The 19,615-nt window shown below is 34.6% G+C and overlaps 1 protein-coding gene and 1 long non-coding RNA gene across 3 annotated transcripts in view; one reads left to right on the forward strand and one right to left on the reverse strand.

The window, feature by feature from the left end:
- The window catches only part of LOC144891853 (uncharacterized), a 119,259-nt gene that overhangs the window by 16,379 nt on the left and 83,265 nt on the right, over positions 1-19,615 (reverse strand). The window lies entirely within an intron of this gene.
- The window catches only part of LOC137425489 (protein FAM114A2), a 78,721-nt gene continuing 66,416 nt past the window's right edge, over positions 7,311-19,615 (forward strand). The window contains exon 1 of one of the 2 annotated variants that reach the window (XM_068113986.2): positions 7,311-7,707. The gene's annotated coding sequence lies outside the window, so the exon portion shown is untranslated. The remainder of the gene's footprint in view (positions 7,708-19,615) is intronic. The other variant, XM_068113985.2, reaches the window with a different exon arrangement.

Genomic DNA, 19,615 nt, shown 5'->3' on the forward strand with positions numbered 1-19,615 from the left:
TCAATAAATCAAAAATACCCTTTACAGCCAAATCACTTGGTCATTATCGTGTCCAAATATCAGCTTCCTAGCTCAAAAGATGCCTGAGATATTGCCCAGATGAGAAAGAAAATAATAATTGCTTAATTAATCGATAGTAATTATGTAACTAATTAATTAATTGATTAATCAAAAAAATTCCTTTTTTTGCCAAAGCATGTTCTCATGATTATGCCGAAATTTCAACTTCCTAGCTCAAAGAGTGGCTGAGATATCGCCCGGACAAACAAACAAGAAAGCAATAAAGAAAAGAAGACAACAACAAAGTAACCGGGGTGAAAACTGAGTACTCCCTTTCAGAGCACGTCATCGCCCGGCCCCCTTCGGTGCCTGGCGATGACATCATGCAGCGCCTGGAGATGCAATAGGAAAGGAACGGTGCACAAAAATACCGTTTTTGCCCAAGCACTTGCTCACTATTGTGCCAACATTTCGGCTTCCTAGCTCGAAGTATGGCTGAGGACAAACAAGAAAACAAACAAGTACACATACATTCAAAGTACACCGCCCCATGCCAAATAATTAAATATGCTGCAGCGCGGCATTGCCGGGGCGCCTCAGGCGCCCGGCAATACCGCAGTGCAGCTCATTGAGGCTGCATTGGGAGGGAGAGGTGTACACTAATTGATTGATTAATTGTATAATTAAAATCAATAAAAGATTATCACAAAATATTTTCATAATCAAGTGGCTAATCGCATAACTAAACCACTAGTGCTTCATCCGAAGATGTATCTTTTAGAAATTTAATTAAATAAGTCATTTATAAAAAATTAAATAATTAATTGATTACTCAATAAATAATTAATCGATTAATCAATAAATAATTAATAGATGAAATGATTAATCAATAAATCAAAAATATCCTTGATAGCCACATCACTTGGTCACTCATGTCCAAATATTAGCTTCCCAGCTCAAAAGGTGCCTGAGATATTGGCCAAATGAGAAAGAAAATAAATAAATGATTAATAATGAAAATAAATAAATAATAATCATAAAAAAATTAAATTATTAATCAATTTGGTCAGAGAACACATAAACTACCACTATTTCTTCAGAATCTGTAACTTAAAAAAAAAAATTTTTTTGGTCATTAATCGAATAATTAAATAATTAATCGATTAATTGATTAATCAATAAATCAAAAATATCCTTTGCAGCCAAATCACCTGGTCATTGGCATGTCCAAATATCAGCTTCCTAACTCAAAAGGTGCCTGAGTTAATGGTCAGAAGAGAAAGGAAATTTGATTAATTAAATAAGTACTTAATTAATCGCTAATAATTAAATAACTCCTCAATTTATTGATTAATCAAAAAAAAAAATACCGTTTTTGACAAAGGACTTGCTCACTCTTGTGCCGAAATTTCAGCTTCCTAGCTCAAAGGATGGCTGAGATATCGTCCGGACAACCAAGAAAGAAAACAAACAAGAAAGAAAACAAGTACACATACATTCAAAGTACACCGCCCCATGCCAAATAATTCAATATGCTGCAGCGCGGCATTGCCGGGGCGCCTCAGGCGCCCGGCAATGCCGCAGTGCAGCTCATTGAGGCTGCATTGGGAGGGAGAGGTGTACACTAATTGATTGATTAATTGTTTAATTAAAATCAATACAAGTACACATACATTCAAAGTACACCGCCCCATGCCAAATAATTAAATATGCTGCAGCGCGGCATTGCCGGGGCGCCTCCGGCGCCCGGCAATGCCGCAGTGCAGCTCATTGAGGCTGCATTGGGAGGGAGAGGTGTACACTAATTGATTGATTAATTGTATAATTAAAATCAATAAAAGATTATCACAAAATATTTTCATAATCAATTGGCTAATCGCATAACTAAACCAGTAGTGCTTCATCCAAAGATGTATCTTTTAGAAATTTAATTAAATAAGTCATTTATAAAAAATTAAATAATTAATTGATTACTCAATAAATAATTAATCGATTAATCAATAAATACTTAATAGATGAAATGATTAATCAATAAATAAAAAATATCCTTGATAGCCACATCACTTGGTCACTCATGTCCAAATATTAGCTTCCCAGCTCAAAAGGTGCCTGAGATATTGGCCAAATGAGAAAGAAAATAAATAAATGATTAATAATGAAAATAAATAAATAATAATCATAAAAAAATTAAATTATTAACCAATTTGGTGAGAGAACACATAAACTACCACTATTTCATCAGAATCTGTAACTTAAAAAAAAAAATTTTTTGTCATTAATCGAATAATTAAATAATTAATCGATTAATTGATTAATTAATAAATCAAAAATATCCTTTGCAGCCAAATCACCTGGTCATTGGCATGTCCAAATATCAGCTTCCTAACTCAAAAGGTGCCTGAGTTAATAATGGTCAGAAGAGAAATGAAATTTAATTAATTAAATAAGTACTTAATTAAACGCTAATAATTAAATAACTCCTCAATTAATTGATTATTCAAAAAACAAAAAATACCGTATTTGACAAAGGACTTGCTCACTACTGTGCCGAAATTTCAGCTTCCTAGCTCAAAGGATGGCTGAGATATCGCCCGGACAAACAAACAAGAAAACAAACAAACAAGAAAGAAACCAGAGTGAAAACTGAGTACTCTCTTTCAGCGTGCGTCACTGCCGAGCCCCCTTTGGTGCCCGTCAATGACGATTTGCAATGCCTGGAGATGGCATAGGAAAGGAGCGGTGTACAACAAACAAGAAACCAAGAAACCAGAGTGAAAACTGAGTACTCTCTTTCAGCGTGCGTCACTGCCGAGTCCCCTTTGGTGCCCGGCAATGACGATTTGCAATGCCTGGAGATGGCATAGGAAAGGAGCGGTGTACAACAAGAAAGAAAGCAAGAAAACAAACAACCAGAGTGAAAACTGAGTACTCTCTTTCAGCGTGCGTCACTGCCGAGCCCCCTTCGGTGCCCAGCAATGACGATTTGCAATGCCTGGAGATGGCATAGGAAAGGAGCGGTGTACAACAAACACACAAGAAACCGGAGTGAAAACTGAGTACACCCTTTCAGCGCGCATCATCACTGGGCCCCCTTCGATAACATCATACAGCGCCTGGAGATGGCAGAGGAAAGGAGCGGTGTACAACAAGAAGACTTCATGCTGCAGAGCATGATACTTTCAAAATCCACGCCCCCTCCCCCCCCCCCCCCCCCCCAAAAAATAAAGGTTTCCATTGATCCATCAAATTGTGCATTTCATCAAAATTATAATTGATGATCTTGATCAAAGTTCAGGTCAATAAGAGATGAGTGCCAATTTTTCAAATGAAAATTGATGTTTTGAAATGTTTGACCTTGAGTTGACCTTTTGGCCTCAAAAATAGTTGGTTTCCCTATTTAGTGACTCGATGTGCAAATGCTGTTCTATTTTCAAGTCAATTGGATGAAAATTGATGTTTTTTTCAGATGAAAATTGATGATTTTGGAAGTTTAACCTTGAGTTGACCTTTGAACTTTTGACCTCAAAAATAGTTGGTTTTACAATTTAGTGACTCGATATACAAATGCTGTTCAATTTTCAAGTCAATCGGATAACAAATGGCGATTTTAGAAATGTGACCTTCAGCTGACCTTTGACCTCAAAATCAATAGGCTACTCAATTGTGACAAATGCCACAACTTGGTGAAGTTTTATGATGATCGGTTTAGAATTGTGACCTGTAGTTGAATGACAAACAGACAAAACAAACAAGAAATATGTTGTGCATAGCACGATACTTGCGAAATCCCTAAAATAGGTTGTGGCCTATGATGACCTCAAAAAAATAATTGGTGGTTGAATTCAGTGATCTGGAATGCAAATCCTCTTAAACTTTCAAGTCAATCGGATGTAAATGGAGGATTTTAGAAATTTGACCTATGTTAACCTTTTGGCATATGTTGACCTAAAAAATAACTGGTGGTTGAATTTAGTGACCAGATATGCAAATCATCTTCAAATTTCAAGTCAATCATATGAAAATTGAGGATTTTAGAAACTTGGCATATGTTGACATTTTGGCCGATGTTGACCTCAAAAATAGTTGGGGGTTGAATTCAGTGACCAGATTTGCAAATCCTCTTAAACTTTCAAGTCAATTGGATGGAAATTGAGGATTTTAGAAATTTGACCTGTTGACCTTTTCGCATATGTTGACCTAAAATATAATTGGTGGTTGAATTCATTGACCACATTTGTAAATCCTCTTCAAATTTCAAGTCAATCAGATTAAAATTGAGGAATTTAGAAATTTGACAAAGTTGGTGCCCTTTGGCCTATGTTGACCTATTGACCTTTTGACCCCAAAAACAATAGGCTTCTTGCTTATGACCAACTCTACCATTTGGTGAAGTTTTGTGATGCTCAGTTGAAAATTGTGACCTGTAGGCGACTGACTTACAGACAGACAGACACACAGACAGAATGAAAAATCACTCATAGAGAGACACTTGGCAAAACAGAACAAAGTACAATGGCACTCCAGATGACCTTTGAGCATCCTTTTGACCACAAAAATAATTTGTGGTGAATTCAGTGACCTGATATGCAAATCGTCTTCAAAGTTTATGTTAATCGGATGAAAATTGTCAATTTTACAAAGTCGGCCTGTGTTGACCTTTTGGCCTATGTTGACCTCAAAAATAGTTGGTGGTTGGTTTCACTAAGCTGATACGAAAATCCTTTTCAAATTTCAAGTCAATCGGATGAAAATGGAGGATTTTAGATATTCGAAAAATGTGGTTGCCCTTGGGCCTATGTTGACCTTTTGGCCTATAATAACCTCAAAAATAGTTGGTGGTTGGTTTCAGTAAGCTATGACAATCCTTTTCGAATTTCAAGTCAATGGGATGAAAATTGAGGATTTTAGGGATTTCAAAAAAGTGGTTGACCTTTGGCCTATGTTGACCTTATGACCTACGTTGATCTCAAAAATAGTTGGTTGAATTCAGTTCGCTGTGAAACACTATTCAAATTTCAAGTCAATCGGATGAAAATTGGTGATTTTAGAAATTTGAACAAAGTGGTTGACATTTTGGCCTATGTTGACCTTTTGGCCTTTGTTGATCTCAAAAATAGTTGGTGGTTGAATTCAGTTCGCTGATGTGAAAATCTCATTCAAACTCCAAGTCAATCGGATGAAAATTGAGGATTTTAGAAATTTGAAATTGTTGTTGACCTTTGGCCTATCTTGACCTTTTCGCCAATGCTGATCTCAAAAATAGTTGGTGGTCGAATTCAGTTCACTGATATGAAAATCCTGTTCAAATATCAAGTCAATCAGATGAAAATTGAAGATTTTAGAAATTCGAAAAAAAAGTGTTGACCTTTGGCCTATGTTGACCTTTTGACCTCAAAAATATATTGGATTTTGTCGGATAACAAACTCTACCGTTTGGTGAGGTTTTGTGAAGATCGGTTTAAAATTGTGACCTGTAGGCAAGTATAAGTGAACGGACAGACAAACACACAGACAAACACACACACAAACCGGAGTGACCAACATACTTGTCAAAAAATTTTTGCCAAGTAATAACGCACAAGACCAACCAATACACTTGGAAAATCTTTGATTTTAATAATAATAATAATAATTCATTTATTTTGTATAGCGCTTTTCCAGAAGCCCAAAGGCGCTTTGACTAACAAACAAGATAAAGAGCAGAGATTGCAAACCCTCGCCAGGATGTATTTTTAGTGGTTTTTAAGGCTTTTGTGTTCAAACAAATATGGCGGCTGAACCACGTGACCGATGACGTCATCATTATTTGTTTTCTAAACTAATTTATTCCTCGATTATGCTCAAGAAATTGCATTTTGATTGGATGAAGTTTTGTACTTGTCGAATTATGACGTCATAATGGAGGCACCTATGACATCATCATTAACATATTTTATTCCCCATGGAGAGTTCTTTACAATAAGCCATGTCTCAATTTTTTCTATTCAGCACTTTCGGAGATATAGAGGTGCAAATGTTTTCGGTTTTTCCAAGATGGCGGCCGAACCACGTGACCGATGACGTCATCATTTTTTTTTTTTCTCCACCAGTTTATGCCGACGTGGAGCTCAAGAAATTTCATCTTGATTGGATGAAGTTTTGTACTTGTCGAATTATCAAATTATCACGTCATAATGGAAGCCTTGGGCCGAGAGAGTTAAAAATTGGGCACAGTCTATTTCAGGGCAAGACAAATATGTGTAAAGTTTGGCGATTCTACGTGCAACGGTGTAGACGTAGTGCTGCGAACAAACAGACAAACAGACAAACCAACCGATCAACATACTTGCTGGAATCTTTTCCGGCAAGTAACAAACAGACAAATAGACAGACAGACAGACAGACACAGACAGACAGACAAACGAACCAACCAACATACTTGCCGGAATCTTTTCCGGCAAGTAACAAACAGACAAACAGACAGACAGACAGACAAACGAACCAACCAACCAACATACTTGCCAGAATCTTTTCCGGCAAGTAACAAACGGACTCAAATGCAATACCCTCTCCTCAGGCGAGGGTAACAATAAACCGGAGTGAAAACTGAGTACTCCCTTTCAGCGCGCGTTATCGCCGGGCTCTTGCGGTGTCCGGCGATGACGTCATGCAGCGCCTGGAGATGGAATAGGAAAGGAGCAATCCATGTACAATCCATGAACCATTTGAAACGAATAAAAAATATTCCAGCGTTCTCCACTTAATTACAGTGCTGTATGTCATTTGTGATTCTCGAAGATGCTGCACCCTGTAACTCATATGAAACACGAAAATATTTTAACTTGCTTCATAAACGCATTTATTATAAAGAGTATAATTTTAAACCAATTGTGAACGTCTGGCGTTTGATTTCAGCCATATTATAAACCATCGGTGTCGTTTGACTTCTCTATTTGAGGGGGGGGGGGGGGGAGGCAAAGGCTTTATATTAATAATGGAATAAAGGTGGGGGCATTCCCCCGACCCCCAAACTCCGCCGGTGTTATAAACCATTTTTCGACTTTAACAAACAATTGGCTCGACATTGATAAATGGTGTGTGATTCTTGGATACCGTGACGTCTGTTGGGTCAACGTCTGACGTCATCACGCACGGAATATAGTAAACGTGAACATGAGCCCTTTAAACAACAACAAACATAAGAATTGTCCATCACCGATGTTTCAGATAAGTTTATCTTGTAACATTTGTTCTTTATTCCATGAAATAACCAAATGATTGGCGAAGCGAAATAATGAATCTTTGTTTCCGGATTAAAAAGTCGCTGTAACAGTGTAACAGGAAGTTGTCGACGTGGAATCGATTCCTGAGTTTCACTGATCGCTCGTTGCCGCTCCTTGCGGTTCTCTCATAAACGCAATCAAAGTTAACAACTGTCTTTAGAACAACCGATGAAGATACCCATCGTCGACAATAATTCCACACAAGCAATCAGCAGCACCATCAACAGCATCAAAAGGGAGAAACCGCAAAAGTAATTTATTTTTGTTTTCCTCTCAGAACATCATCGTCGGTGCGTTGGACCGGAAGGGGATTAACACTGGGTCGATAAAAACAAGTCCACACGCTCGATTCTTTGTCTTTCACTTGCCGTTGAAGAAGTTCGTGGGTTACGAATGAGACGTCGTCTCCGGGACTTGATATCCTCTCCCGGTTTTATAGCAATAGGTACGAGTTTGGTCGAGTGAGGCATTTGTTTGGCTGTGGCTCTTAACCCGAGATATAATTCATGGTATGGTACTGTACTGTAACTATTGATATGTTTTATTACCTCGGCACCGAAAGTGGTTGAGCTCTGTCAGCAGGAGATCTGCTCACAAAAAGTTGTGGACGGATTCAGACGAAACTTGGTGGACAGATTGGGAGTGTGACAATGACGAACTGATTCGATTTTGGTGAAGATCCGAATCCGGAACCAGATATTAGTATTTTAAAGTTTTAAAAAGTGATTCTTCACTATTGAGAGATGGGGCCAAATACGATATATAGCATGACGTCGCAAAAAGTTGTGGGAGAGTGACAGAACTAGGTGGATGAGTGGGAGGTGACGAGAACAAGCCGATTAGATTTTGGTAATGTTGTTAGATTTTGGTTATCAGTGATTAGATTTTGGTAATCAGTGGTTTGATTTTGGTAATCAGTGATTAGATTTTGGTAATCAGTGATTAGATTTTGGTAATCAGTGGTTTGATTTTGGTAATCAGTGATTAGATTTTGGTAATCAGTGATTAGATTTTGGTAATCAGTGGTTTGATTTTGGTCATCAGTCATTAGATTTTGGTAATCAGTGGTTTGATTTTGGTAATCAGTGGTTTGATTTTGGTAATCAGTGGTTTGATTTTGGAAATCAGTGATTAGATTTTGGTAATCAGTGATTAGATTTTGGAAATCGGTGATTAGATTTTGGTAATCAGTGGTTTGATTTTGGAAATCAGTGATTGGATTTTGGTAATCAGTGATTAGATTTTGGAAATCAGTGATTAGATTTTGGTAATCGGTGGTTTGATTTTGGTAATCAGTGATTAGATTTTGGTAATCGGTGGTTTGATTTTGGAAATCAGTGATTAGATTTTGGTAACCAGTGATTAGATTTTGGTAATCAGTTGTTAGATTTTGGTAATCAATGGTTTGATTTTGGTAATCAGTGATTAGATTTTGGTAATCAGTGGTTTGATTTTGGTAATCAGTGATTAGATTTTGGTAATCAGTGGTTTGATTTTGGTAATCAGTGGTTTGATTTTGGAAATCAGTGATTAGATTTTGGAAATCGGTGATTAGATTTTGGAAATCAGTGATTAGATTTTGGTAATCAGTTGTTAGATTTTGGTAATCAATGGTTTGATTTTGGAAATCAGTGATTAGATTTTGGTAATCAGTGATTAGATTTTGGAAATCAGTGATTAGATTTTGGTAATCAGTTGTTAGATTTTGGTAATCAATGGCTAGCTTTTGGTAATCAATGGTTTGATTTTGGAAATCAGTGATTAGATTTTGGTAATCAGTTGTTAGATTTTGGTAATCAATGGTTTGATTTTGGTAATCAGTGATTAGATTTTGGTAATCAGTGATTAGATTTTGGAAATCAGTGATTAGATTTTGGTAATCAGTTGTTAGATTTTGGTAATCAATGGCTAGCTTTTGGTAATCAATGGTTTGATTTTGGAAATCAGTGATTAGATTTTGGTAATCGGTGGTTTGATTTTGGTAATCAGTGATTAGATTTTGGTAATCGGTGGTTTGATTTTGGAAATCAGTGATTAGATTTTGGTAACCAGTGATTAGATTTTGGTAATCAGTTGTTAGATTTTGGTAATCAATGGTTAGATTTTGGTAATCGGTGGTTTGATTTTGGTAATCAGTTGTTAGATTTTGGGAATCGGTGGTTAGATTTTGGTAATCAGTGGTTTGATTTTGGTAATCAGTGATTAGATTTTGGTAATCGGTGGTTAGATTTTGGTAATCGGTGGTTTGATTTTGGTCATCAGTCATTAGATTTTGGTAATCAGTGGTTTGATTTTGGTAATCAGTGGTTTGATTTTGGAAATCAGTGATTAGATTTTGGTAATCAGTGATTAGATTTTGGAAATCAGTGATTAGATTTTGGTAATCAGTGATTAGATTTTGGAAATCAGTGATTAGATTTTGGTAATCAGTGGTTTGATTTTGGAAATCGGTGATTAGATTTTGGTAATCGGTGGTTTGATTTTGGAAATCAGTGATTAGATTTTGGTAACCAGTGATTAGATTTTGGTAATCAGTTGTTAGATTTTGGTAATCAATGGTTTGATTTTGGTAATCAGTGATTAGATTTTGGTAATCAGTGATTAGATTTTGGTAATCAGTGGTTTGATTTTGGTAATCAGTGATTAGATTTTGGTAATCAGTGGTTTGATTTTGGTAATCAGTGGTTTGATTTTGGAAATCAGTGATTAGATTTTGGTAATCGGTGGTTTGATTTTGGAAATCAGTGATTAGATTTTGGTAACCAGTGATTAGATTTTGGTAACCAGTGATTAGATTTTGGTAATCAGTTGTTAGATTTTGGTAATCAATGGTTAGCTTTTGGTAATCAATGGTTTGATTTTGGAAATCAGTGATTAGATTTTGGTAATCGGTGGTTTGATTTTGGTAATCAGTGATTAGATTTTGGTAATCGGTGGTTTGATTTTGGAAATCAGTGATTAGATTTTGGTAACCAGTGATTAGATTTTGGTAATCAGTTGTTAGATTTTGGTAATCAATGGTTAGCTTTTGGTAATCAATGGTTTGATTTTGGTAATCGGTGATTAGATTTTGGTAATCAGTGGTTTGATTTTGGTAATCAGTGGTTTGATTTTGGTCATCAGTCATTAGATTTTGGTAATCAGTGGTTTGATTTTGGTAATCAGTGGTTTGATTTTGGTAATCAGTGGTTTGATTTTGGTCATCAGTCATTAGATTTTGGTAATCAGTGGTTTGATTTTGGTAATCGGTGATTAGATTTTGGTCATCAGTCATTAGATTTTGGTAATCAGTGGTTTGATTTTGGTAATCGGTGATTAGATTTTGGGAATCAGTTGTTAGATTTTGGGAATCAGTTGTTAGATTTTGGGAATCAGTGGTTAGATTTTGGTAATCAGTGGTTTGATTTTGGAAATCAGTGATTAGATTTTGGTAATCAGTGATTAGATTTTGGAAATCAGTGGTTAGATTTTGGTAATCAGTGGTTAGATTTTGGTAATCAGTGATTAGATTTTGGGAATCAGTGATTCGATTTTGGAATCGGTGGTTAGATTTTGGTAATCAGTGGTTTGATTTTGGAAATCAGTGATTAGATTTTGGTAATCAGTGATTAGATTTTGAAAATCAGTGGTTAGATTTTGGAAATCAGTGGTTAGATTTTGGAAATCAGTGGTTAGATTTTGGTAATCAGTGATTAGATTTTGGGAATCAGTGATTAGATTTTGGAAATCAGTGGTTAGATTTTGGTAATCAGTTGTTAGATTTTGGTAATCGGTGGTTTGATTTTGGTAATCAGTTGTTAGATTTTGGTAATCAGTGGTTAGATTTTGGTAATCGGTGGTTTGATTTTGGTAATCAGTGATTAGATTTTGGTAATCAGTGGTTAGATTTTGGTAATCGGTGATTAGATTTTGGTAATCAGTTGTTAGATTTTGGGAATCAGTTGTTAGATTTTGGTAATCGGTGGTTTGATTTTGGTAATCAGTTGTTAGATTTTGGGAATCAGTGGTTAGATTTTGGTAATCAATGGTTTGATTTTGGTAATCGGTGATTAGATTTTGGTAATCAGTGGTTTGATTTTGGTAATCAGTGGTTTGATTTTGGTAATCAGTGGTTTGATTTTGGTAAACAGTGGTTTGATTTTGGTAATCAGTGGTTTGATTTTGGTCATCAGTCATTAGATTTTGGTAATCAGTGGTTTGATTTTGGTAATCAGTGATTAGATTTTGGGAATCAGTTGTTAGATTTTGGGAATCAGTGGTTAGATTTTTGTAATCAGTGGTTTGATTTTGGAAATCAGTGATTAGATTTTGGTAATCAGTGATTAGATTTTGGAAATCAGTGGTTAGATTTTGGGAATCAGTGGTTAGATTTTGGTAATCAGTGGTTTGATTTTGGAAATCAGTGATTAGATTTTGGTAATCAGTGATTAGATTTTGGAAATCAGTGGTTAGATTTTGGTAATCAGTTGTTAGATTTTGGTAATCGGTGGTTTGATTTTGGTAATCGGTGATTAGATTTTGGTAATCAATGATTAGATTTTGGGAATCAGTTGTTAGATTTTGGGAATCGGTTGTTAGATTTTGGTAATCGGTGGTTTGATTTTGGTAATCAGTTGTTAGATTTTGGGAATCGGTGGTTAGATTTGGGGAATCAGTGGTTAGATTTTGGTAATCAGTGGTTAGATTTTGGTAATCAGTGATTAGATTTTGGGAATCAGTGATTAGATTTTGGGAATCAGTTGTTAGATTTTGGGAATCGGTGGTTAGATTTTGGTAATCGGTGGTTTGATTTTGGAAATCAGTGATTAGATTTTGGTAATCAGTGATTAGATTTTGAAAATCAGTGGTTAGATTTTGGAAATCAGTGGTTAGATTTTGGAAATCAGTGGTTAGATTTTGGTAATCAGTGATTAGATTTTGGGAATCAGTGATTAGATTTTGGAAATCAGTGGTTAGATTTTGGTAATCAGTTGTTAGATTTTGGTAATCGGTGGTTTGATTTTGGTAATCAGTTGTTAGATTTTGGTAATCAGTGGTTATATTTTGGTAATCGGTGGTTTGATTTTGGTAATCAGTGATTAGATTTTGGTAATCAGTGGTTAGATTTTGGTAATCGGTGATTAGATTTTGGTAATCAGTGATTAGATTTTGGGAATCAGTTGTTAGATTTTGGGAATCAGTTGTTAGATTTTGGTAATCGGTGGTTTGATTTTGGTAATCAGTTGTTAGATTTTGGGAATCAGTGGTTAGATTTTGGTAATCAATGGTTTGATTTTGGTAATCGGTGATTAGATTTTGGTAATCGGTGGTTTGATTTTGGTAATCGGTGGTTTGATTTTGGTAATCAGTGGTTTGATTTTGGTCATCAGTCATTAGATTTTGGTAATCAGTGGTTTGATTTTGGTAATCAGTGGTTTGATTTTGGTAATCGGTGATTAGATTTTGGTCATCAGTCATTAGATTTTGGTAATCAGTGGTTTGATTTTGGTAATCAGTGGTTTGATTTTGGAAATCAGTGATTAGATTTTGGTAATCAGTGATTAGATTTTGGAAATCAGTGGTTAGGTTTTGGTAATCAGTTGTTAGATTTTGGTAATCGGTGGTTTGATTTTGGTAATCGGTGATTAGATTTTGGTAATCAGTGATTAGATTTTGGGAATCAGTTGTTAGATTTTGGGAATCAGTTGTTAGATTTTGGGAATCGGTTGTTAGATTTTGGTAATCGGTGGTTTGATTTTGGTAATCGGTTGTTAGATTTTGGGAATCGGTGGTTAGATTTTGGGAATCAGTTGTTAGATTTTGGTAATCGGTGGTTTGATTTTGGTAATCAGTTGTTAGATTTTGGGAATCAGTGGTTAGATTTTGGTAATCAGTGGTTTGATTTTGGTAATCAGTGATTCGATTTTGGTAATCAGTGGTTTGATTTTGGAAATCAGTGATTAGATTTTGGTAATCAGTGATTAGATTTTGGTAATCAGTGATTAGATTTTGGAAATCAGTGATTAGATTTTGGAAATCGGTGGTTTAATTTTGGTAATCAGTGATTAGATTTTGGTAATCGGTGGTTTTATTTTGGAAATCAGTGATTAGATTTTGGTAATCAGTGATTAGATTTTGGTAATCAGTGATTAGATTTTGGTAATCAGTGATTAGATTTTGGTAATCAGTGGTTAGATTTTGGTAATTAGTGGTTTCATTTTGATAATCAGTTGTTAGATTTTGGTAATCGGTGGTTTGATTTTGGTAATCAGTGGTTTGATTTTGGTCATCAGTCATTAGATTTTGGTAATCAGTGGTTTGATTTTGGTAATCAGTGGTTTGATTTTGGTAATCGGTGATTAGATTTTGGTCATCAGTCATTAGATTTTGGTAATCAGTGGTTTGATTTTGGTAATCAGTGGTTTGATTTTGGAAATCAGTGATTAGATTTTGGTAATCAGTGATTAGATTTTGGAAATCAGTGGTTAGGTTTTGGTAATCAGTTGTTAGATTTTGGTAATCGGTGGTTTGATTTTGGTAATCGGTGATTAGATTTTGGTAATCAGTGATTAGATTTTGGGAATCAGTTGTTTGATTTTGGGAATCGGTTGTTAGATTTTGGTAATCGGTGGTTTGATTTTGGTAATCGGTTGTTAGATTTTGGGAATCGGTGGTTAGATTTTGGGAATCAGTTGTTAGATTTTGGTAATCGGTGGTTTGATTTTGGTAATCAGTTGTTAGATTTTGGGAATCAGTGGTTAGATTTTGGTAATCAGTGGTTTGATTTTGGTAATCAGTGATTCGATTTTGGTAATCAGCGGTTTGATTTTGGAAATCAGTGATTAGATTTTGGTAATCAGTGATTAGATTTTGGTAATCAGTGATTAGATTTTGGAAATCAGTGATTAGATTTTGGAAATCGGTGGTTTAATTTTGGTAATCAGTGATTAGATTTTGGTAATCGGTGGTTTTATTTTGGAAATCAGTGATTAGATTTTGGTAATCAGTGATTAGATTTTGGTAATCAGTGATTAGATTTTGGTAATCAGTGATTAGATTTTGGTAATCAGTGGTTAGATTTTGGTAATTAGTGGTTTCATTTTGATAATCAGTTGTTAGATTTTGGTAATCGGTGGTTTGATTTTGGAAATCGGTGGTTTAATTTTGGGAATCAGTTGTTAGATTTTGGTAATCAGTGGTTTGATTTTGGTAATCAGTGGTTTGATTTTGGTCATCAGTCATTAGATTTTGGTAATCAGTGGTTTGATTTTGGTAATCGGTGATTAGATTTTGGTCATCAGTCATTAGATTTTGGTAATCGGTGGTTTGATTTTGGAAATCAGTGATTAGATTTTGGTAACCAGTGATTAGATTTTGGTAACCAGTGATTAGATTTTGGTAATCAGTTGTTAGATTTTGGTAATCAATGGTTAGCTTTTGGTAATCAATGGTTTGATTTTGGAAATCAGTGATTAGATTTTGGTAATCGGTGGTTTGATTTTGGTAATCAGTGATTAGATTTTGGTAATCGGTGGTTTGATTTTGGAAATCAGTGATTAGATTTTGGTAACCAGTGATTAGATTTTGGTAATCAGTTGTTAGATTTTGGTAATCAATGGTTAGCTTTTGGTAATCAATGGTTTGATTTTGGTAATCGGTGATTAGATTTTGGTAATCAGTGGTTTGATTTTGGTAATCAGTGGTTTGATTTTGGTCATCAGTCATTAGATTTTGGTAATCAGTGGTTTGATTTTGGTAATCAGTGGTTTGATTTTGGTAATCAGTGGTTTGATTTTGGTCATCAGTCATTAGATTTTGGTAATCAGTGGTTTGATTTTGGTAATCGGTGATTAGATTTTGGTCATCAGTCATTAGATTTTGGTAATCAGTGGTTTGATTTTGGTAATCGGTGATTAGATTTTGGGAATCAGTTGTTAGATTTTGGGAATCAGTTGTTAGATTTTGGGAATCAGTGGTTAGATTTTGGTAATCAGTGGTTTGATTTTGGAAATCAGTGATTAGATTTTGGTAATCAGTGATTAGATTTTGGAAATCAGTGGTTAGATTTTGGTAATCAGTGGTTAGATTTTGGTAATCAGTGATTAGATTTTGGGAATCAGTGATTCGATTTTGGAATCGGTGGTTAGATTTTGGTAATCAGTGGTTTGATTTTGGAAATCAGTGATTAGATTTTGGTAATCAGTGATTAGATTTTGAAAATCAGTGGTTAGATTTTGGAAATCAGTGGTTAGATTTTGGAAATCAGTGGTTAGATTTTGGTAATCAGTGATTAGATTTTGGGAATCAGTGATTAGATTTTGGAAATCAGTGGTTAGATTTTGGTAATCAGTTGTTAGATTTTGGTAATCGGTGGTTTGATTTTGGTAATCAGTTGTTAGATTTTGGTAATCAGTGGTTAGATTTTGGTAATCGGTGGTTTGATTTTGGTAATCAGTGATTAGATTTTGGTAATCAGTGGTTAGATTTTGGTAATCGGTGATTAGATTTTGGTAATCAGTTGTTAGATTTTGGGAATCAGTTGTTAGATTTTGGTAATCGGTGGTTTGATTTTGGTAATCAGTTGTTAGATTTTGGGAATCAGTGGTTAGATTTTGGTAATCAATGGTTTGATTTTGGTAATCGGTGATTAGATTTTGGTAATCAGTGGTTTGATTTTGGTAATCAGTGGTTTGATTTTGGTAATCAGTGGTTTGATTTTGGTAAACAGTGGTTTGATTTTGGTAATCAGTGGTTTGATTTTGGTCATCAGTCATTAGATTTTGGTAATCAGTGGTTTGATTTTGGTAATCAGTGATTAGATTTTGGGAATCAGTTGTTAGATTTTGGGAATCAGTGGTTAGATTTTTGTAATCAGTGGTTTGATTTTGGAAATCAGTGATTAGATTTTGGTAATCAGTGATTAGATTTTGGAAATCAGTGGTTAGATTTTGGGAATCAGTGGTTAGATTTTGGTAATCAGTGGTTTGATTTTGGAAATCAGTGATTAGATTTTGGTAATCAGTGATTAGATTTTGGAAATCAGTGGTTAGATTTTGGTAATCAGTTGTTAGATTTTGGTAATCGGTGGTTTGATTTTGGTAATCGGTGATTAGATTTTGGTAATCAATGATTAGATTTTGGGAATCAGTTGTTAGATTTTGGGAATCGGTTGTTAGATTTTGGTAATCGGTGGTTTGATTTTGGTAATCAGTTGTTAGATTTTGGGAATCGGTGGTTAGATTTGGGGAATCAGTGGTTAGATTTTGGTAATCAGTGGTTAGATTTTGGTAATCAGTGATTAGATTTTGGGAATCAGTGATTAGATTTTGGGAATCAGTTGTTAGATTTTGGGAATCGGTGGTTAGATTTTGGTAATCGGTGGTTTGATTTTGGAAATCAGTGATTAGATTTTGGTAATCAGTGATTAGATTTTGAAAATCAGTGGTTAGATTTTGGAAATCAGTGGTTAGATTTTGGAAATCAGTGGTTAGATTTTGGTAATCAGTGATTAGATTTTGGGAATCAGTGATTAGATTTTGGAAATCAGTGGTTAGATTTTGGTAATCAGTTGTTAGATTTTGGTAATCGGTGGTTTGATTTTGGTAATCAGTTGTTAGATTTTGGTAATCAGTGGTTATATTTTGGTAATCGGTGGTTTGATTTTGGTAATCAGTGATTAGATTTTGGTAATCAGTGGTTAGATTTTGGTAATCGGTGATTAGATTTTGGTAATCAGTGATTAGATTTTGGGAATCAGTTGTTAGATTTTGGGAATCAGTTGTTAGATTTTGGTAATCGGTGGTTTGATTTTGGTAATCAGTTGTTAGATTTTGGGAATCAGTGGTTAGATTTTGGTAATCAATGGTTTGATTTTGGTAATCGGTGATTAGATTTTGGTAATCGGTGGTTTGATTTTGGTAATCGGTGGTTTGATTTTGGTAATCAGTGGTTTGATTTTGGTCATCAGTCATTAGATTTTGGTAATCAGTGGTTTGATTTTGGTAATCAGTGGTTTGATTTTGGTAATCGGTGATTAGATTTTGGTCATCAGTCATTAGATTTTGGTAATCAGTGGTTTGATTTTGGTAATCAGTGGTTTGATTTTGGAAATCAGTGATTAGATTTTGGTAATCAGTGATTAGATTTTGGAAATCAGTGGTTAGGTTTTGGTAATCAGTTGTTAGATTTTGGTAATCGGTGGTTTGATTTTGGTAATCGGTGATTAGATTTTGGTAATCAGTGATTAGATTTTGGGAATCAGTTGTTAGATTTTGGGAATCAGTTGTTAGATTTTGGGAATCGGTTGTTAGATTTTGGTAATCGGTGGTTTGATTTTGGTAATCGGTTGTTAGATTTTGGGAATCGGTGGTTAGATTTTGGGAATCAGTTGTTAGATTTTGGTAATCGGTGGTTTGATTTTGGTAATCAGTTGTTAGATTTTGGGAATCAGTGGTTAGATTTTGGTAATCAGTGGTTTGATTTTGGTAATCAGTGATTCGATTTTGGTAATCAGTGGTTTGATTTTGGAAATCAGTGATTAGATTTTGGTAATCAGTGATTAGATTTTGGTAATCAGTGATTAGATTTTGGAAATCAGTGATTAGATTTTGGAAATCGGTGGTTTAATTTTGGTAATCAGTGATTAGATTTTGGTAATCGGTGGTTTTATTTTGGAAATCAGTGATTAGATTTTGGTAATCAGTGATTAGATTTTGGTAATCAGTGATTAGATTTTGGTAATCAGTGATTAGATTTTGGTAATCAGTGGTTAGATTTTGGTAATTAGTGGTTTCATTTTGATAATCAGTTGTTAGATTTTGGTAATCGGTGGTTTGATTTTGGTAATCAGTGGTTTGATTTTGGTCATCAGTCATTAGATTTTGGTAATCAGTGGTTTGATTTTGGTAATCAGTGGTTTGATTTTGGTAATCGGTGATTAGATTTTGGTCATCAGTCATTAGATTTTGGTAATCAGTGGTTTGATTTTGGTAATCAGTGGTTTGATTTTGGAAATCAGTGATTAGATTTTGGTAATCAGTGATTAGATTTTGGAAATCAGTGGTTAGGTTTTGGTAATCAGTTGTTAGATTTTGGTAATCGGTGGTTTGATTTTGGTAATCGGTGATTAGATTTTGGTAATCAGTGATTAGATTTTGGGAATCAGTTGTTTGATTTTGGGAATCGGTTGTTAGATTTTGGTAATCGGTGGTTTGATTTTGGTAATCGGTTGTTAGATTTTGGGAATCGGTGGTTAGATTTTGGGAATCAGTTGTTAGATTTTGGTAATCGGTGGTTTGATTTTGGTAATCAGTTGTTAGATTTTGGGAATCAGTGGTTAGATTTTGGTAATCAGTGGTTTGATTTTGGTAATCAGTGATTCGATTTTGGTAATCAGCGGTTTGATTTTGGAAATCAGTGATTAGATTTTGGTAATCAGTGATTAGATTTTGGTAATCAGTGATTAGATTTTGGAAATCAGTGATTAGATTTTGGAAATCGGTGGTTTAATTTTGGTAATCAGTGATTAGATTTTGGTAATCGGTGGTTTTATTTTGGAAATCAGTGATTAGATTTTGGTAATCAGTGATTAGATTTTGGTAATCAGTGATTAGATTTTGGTAATCAGTGATTAGATTTTGGTAATCAGTGGTTAGATTTTGGTAATTAGTGGTTTCATTTTGATAATCAGTTGTTAGATTTTGGTAATCGGTGGTTTGATTTTGGAAATCGGTGGTTTAATTTTGGGAATCAGTTGTTAGATTTTGGTTATCGGTGGTTTGATTTTGTAAATCAGTGGTTTGATTTTGGTAATCAGTGGTTTGATTTTGGTAATCAGTGATTCGATTTTGGTAATCAGCGGTTTGATTTTGGAAATCAGTGATTAGATTTTGGTAATCAGTGATTAGATTTTGGTAATCAGTGATTAGATTTTGGAAATCAGTGATTAGATTTTGGAAATCGGTGGTTTAATTTTGGTAATCAGTGATTAGATTTTGGTAATCGGTGGTTTTATTTTGGAAATCAGTGATTAGATTTTGGTAATCAGTGATTAGATTTTGGTAATCAGTGATTAGATTTTGGTAATCAGTGATTAGATTTTGGTAATCAGTGGTTAGATTTTGGTAATTAGTGGTTTCATTTTGATAATCAGTTGTTAGATTTTGGTAATCGGTGGTTTGATTTTGTAAATCAGTGGTTTGATTTTGGTAATCGGTGGTTAGATTTTGGTAATCGGTGGTTTCATTTTGGTAATCAGTTGTTAGATTTTGGTAATCGGTGGTTTGGTTTTTTGAAATCAGTGGTTTGATTTTGGTAATCAGTTGTTAGATTTTCGTAATCTGTGGTTTCATTTTGGTAATCAGTTGTTAGATTTT

This window comes from Myxine glutinosa, chromosome 4, assembly GCF_964187855.1.
Source record: "Myxine glutinosa chromosome 4, kmMyxGlut1.1, whole genome shotgun sequence".
Taxonomy (NCBI): Eukaryota; Metazoa; Chordata; class Myxini; order Myxiniformes; family Myxinidae; genus Myxine; species Myxine glutinosa.